Source organism: Vombatus ursinus, unplaced genomic scaffold, assembly GCF_900497805.2.
Source record: "Vombatus ursinus unplaced genomic scaffold, bare-nosed wombat genome assembly UNPS02000095.1, whole genome shotgun sequence".
In the NCBI taxonomy this organism is placed as follows: Eukaryota; Metazoa; Chordata; class Mammalia; order Diprotodontia; family Vombatidae; genus Vombatus; species Vombatus ursinus.
In genome coordinates, this window is record NW_020939873.1 from 16,072 (window position 1) to 20,341 (window position 4,270).

The 4,270-nt window shown below is 34.5% G+C and overlaps 1 pseudogene; it reads right to left on the minus strand.

The window, feature by feature from the left end:
* Positions 1 to 3,298: 3,298 nt before the first annotated feature.
* Positions 3,299 to 4,036, minus strand: LOC114022963 (annotated as a pseudogene).
* Between the last annotated feature and the right edge of the window lie 234 nt (positions 4,037 to 4,270).

A 4,270-nucleotide genomic window follows, 5' to 3' on the forward strand; every position in this document is an offset into this window, starting at 1 on the left:
TTATTCCATCTTGTTTTGCATGTCTTATTGCTATAGCTAGAATTTTGAATATTATATTAGATAATATTGGTCATGATAAATATCTTTGCTTCACCTGTGATGGGAATAAAAAAGCTTCCAGCTTTTCCCTGTTACAGATAATGTTTGTTGATAGTTTTAGATAGGAAAAGAAAAGAAAATTCCATTTCTATACTGTGTAGTGTTTCTAATAGGAATGTGTGTTGTATTTTGACAAAATATATTTTCTGCATCTATTGATGTAATCTTATGATTTTTAAATTGATATGATCGATAATATTTGTTTGTTTTTTTTCTAATGTTGAGCTACACTCAATATAAATAACACCTGGTTATAGTGTATGATCATTGTGTTATATTGCTTAAATCTCTTGATTAATACTTTATTTAAAAATTTTGCATCACTATTCATTAAGAAAATTGGCCCACAGTTTTCAGATTTTGTTTTCCCTGATTAGCTATCAAAACCATATTTAGATCATAAATGAAATTTGTCAAGACTACTTGATTGCCCAGTTGTTTTTTTTTCAAATACTTTTTATAGTATTGGGATTAAATGTTCTTTAAATGTTTGGTCAAATTCATTCTAAATCCTTCTGGTCCTGGAGATTTCTTATTAGGGGGCTAAATAATGGCTGGTTTAGTTTCTTTTCTTTTTTCCTTCACCTTACAGTATTTTTTCAATTACACACAAAAGGAGTTTTAAACATTCTTTTTTTAAGACTTTTAGTTCAAATTTTTTTTATCCTTTCCCCCTTCTCTCTTCCAAAATATGGCATGCAATCAGATATAGGCTATACATGTCCAATCACATTAATCATATGTCCACATTAGTCATATTATGAAAAAAGAATCAGAACAAAAGGGAAAAACCACAAGAAAGAAAACAACAACAAAACAAAAATGGAAAATTGTATGCTTCAATCTGCATTCAGACTCCATAGATATTTCTTTGGATGTAGAAACATGAATATTTTCAAAATGTCTGAAATCATTGTATTACTAAGAAGAGCTAAGTCTATCAAAGCTGGTCATGGCACAAAGTTGCTGTTACTATGTACAATGTTCTCCATCTTTTTCTCACTTCACTCGGCAACAGTTCATGTAAGACTTTCCACTTTTTTTTCCTGAAGTCTGTCTGCTCATCATTACTTATAGCACAATAGTATTCCATTATATTCATATGCCAAAAGTTGTTCAGCCATTCCCCAATTGATGGGCATCCCCTTAATTTCTAATTCTTTGCCACCACTAAAAGAGCTGCTATAAATATTTTTTGTACATATGGGTCCCTTTCCCTTTTTAATGAACTTTTTGGGATACAGACTTAGCATTTGTATTGCTGAATGAAAAGGTATGCAAAGTTTTATAGTTCCGAATTGATCTCCAGAATTGTTGGATCATTTCACAACTCCACCAATAATGTATTAGTGTTTCAATTTTCTCACCTCCTTTCCAACATTTATCATTTTATCATGTTAGCCAATCTGAAAGATGTGATATAGTACCTCAGAGGTGTTTTAATTTGCATTTCTCCAACTAATAATTATTTAGAGCATTTTTTCATGTGACTATAGACAGCTTTAATTTCTTCACCTGAAAACTGCCTGTTCATATCCTTTGACCATTGATCAATTGGGTAATGACATATTATAAATTGAACTAAATTTTCTATATATTTTAGAAATGAGGTCTTTATCAGAGACATTGCCTGTAGAAATTGTTTCCCAGCTTTCTGCTTCCCTTCTAATCTTGGTTGAATTGGTTTCTTTGTGCAAAAACTTTTTAATTTAACATAATCAAAATCATTCATTTCACATTTCATAACGTTCTCTATCTCCTTTTTGGTCAGAAATTCTGTTGTCCATAAATCCGATAGGTAAACAACTCATTGCACTCCTAATTTGCTTATAGTATCACCCTTTATGTCTAAATCATGTACCAATTTTGAACTTATCTTGGTACAGGGTGCAAGATATTGGTCTATGCCTAGTTTCTGCCATACCATTTTCCAGTTTTCCTAGAAGTTTTTGTCAAATAATGAGTTCTTATCCCAGAAGCTAGAGTCCCTGGGTTTATCAAACAGTAGATTACTATAGTCATTGACTACTATGTCTTGTGTACCTAACCTATCCCACTGATCCACCACTCTATTTCTTAGTCAATACTAAGTAGTTTTGATGATTGTCACTTAATAATAAAATTTTAGATCTGCTGTGGCTAGACCACCTTCCATTGCATTTCCTTTCATTAATTCTTTTGATTTTCTGGACCTTTTGTTATTCCATATGAATTTTGTTATTATTTCTTCTAGTTCTGTACATTTTTTGGTAATTCGATTGGTATGGCAATGAACAGGTAAATTAATTTAAGTAGAATTGTCATTTCTTTATTATATTAACTCAGCCTACCTATGAGCAACTGATATTTTTCCAATTATTTAGGTCTGTTTTTATTTGTCTGAAAATTGTTTAGTAATTATGTTCATATAGTTCCTGGGTTTGTTTTGGCAGGTAGACTCCCAAATATTTTATGTTGTCTTCAGTTATTTTAGTTGGAATTTCTCTTTCTATCTCCATCTCTTTTTTTTAATGAAAAACAAAATTTGATTCATATTGACCCAGAAAGGGTTAAGTTAGTGACAGACTACAGTCAATATCTCTACTTTAATGGCAAGAAGGTATGGCACCTGGTGTACAGTGGTGGCATGAGAGGGGTGCTGAAGCATGAGAAAGAAGCCCACTAGCACAGTTGCTAGGCAGGACACTGAGTCATATAGGTATCATTAAAAACACAGTCCCAGAGATGATGGCCGGTTATATTTGAATGTCACTTCAAAACCCAGATCAGGTCCCATTGTCTTGTTCCAAGTGGAGTTTCCAAGTGAAGAACAGAGTGACAAAGTGTATTTTACAACATTCAACCCTCGGAGTAGAGAACCACATATGGTTAACAATTGATTACTCTCTGGATGGGAGGCCACCACGAGAAAACTGGAATGGGTTGAATCTAGCTTCCAATCCCGAAATATGAAGTATAGCCACTCCTCTTTGATGATCATGAGACTTTAATACAAGATGAAGCTAGTTGGATAAACCAATATGGTTTCTTCCTTGAGGAAAAGTATAGAAGGTGGAAAAGTTCCTTCCACATAGGTCATACTATTTTCTTCCTATCTCATTAGTTTCCAGAGACAGTTCCAGCAGAAAAGAAATCTTCTTTGAAGATACTGGGTATAAACTCAGAAAAGATGTAAATCTTCTGAGATCCTGGATCTAGTTCAGCTGCCAAATGATCTGATTAATACTTTCACCTCAGCAGCCAGGTTTGCCCATTTCCTTAAGAAAACCCACTCTATTCTTGGCAGTATGGCAGGCCACAGACGGGGGAAAGGACACAGGAATCTCGAGACCTGAGAAAAATGTTCCCGCACTGAGCAGATTTCATGGATGACATCTTCCAGGCAAATGATACCGAACTTCCCTAGACGCTCCTCAATCAGAGTATTATCTGTTAGAGAGACTTTCTTATTATTTATCCTAGCTTGTCCTCGTTTCAGAATGAGCTCACAGACAGATTTTAGGTTAGGATATCCCCAAGCTACATAAGGCTCTATAATTCGAAGTTTCTTTAAGGAATCCGGGGTCATTTTAAAGAACACGCTACTATAAATTTTCTTCAGACGAAGTTCCTCCATAGTCTTTGTCACCTGGTTACTCTCTCCATTATTCTCCATACAGAACACAAAGGCCAAATGATGTGCATCCTTCAGCACATAGCACCCAGGCTTTGAATCTAGGCGCATGAGACAAGCTACATCACGGACGATCTGATGGGACCCATGGACAAATGATTCCAGCCATCTGAATTTGAGCTGGCTCCCTTTCTTTTGCTTCCTCTTTTCCATAAGTGCTTGCTTAGCCTGAGTTGCTTTAAGTGCTTGGTAAGCTTTCCTCCTCTTCTTCAGGAGATTCTCTGGAACCAAAGGGATCTTTCTTCTGGGCTCAGGTTCTGCCATCTTTCCTGCTGACCCTCGCTGAGCATCTTTTTCTCTCTTGCTGATAGACTTTGTTAGTAATATATAAAAATGCTAATGATTTGTGTGGGTTTATTTTATATTCTGCCACTTTCTTAAAGTTCTTAATTATTTTAAGTAGTTTTTTTTAGATCATTCTCTAAGATTCTCTAAGTATATAATCATATCATCTGCAAAGAATGATAGCTTTATTTTCTCATTGCCTATTATAATTTC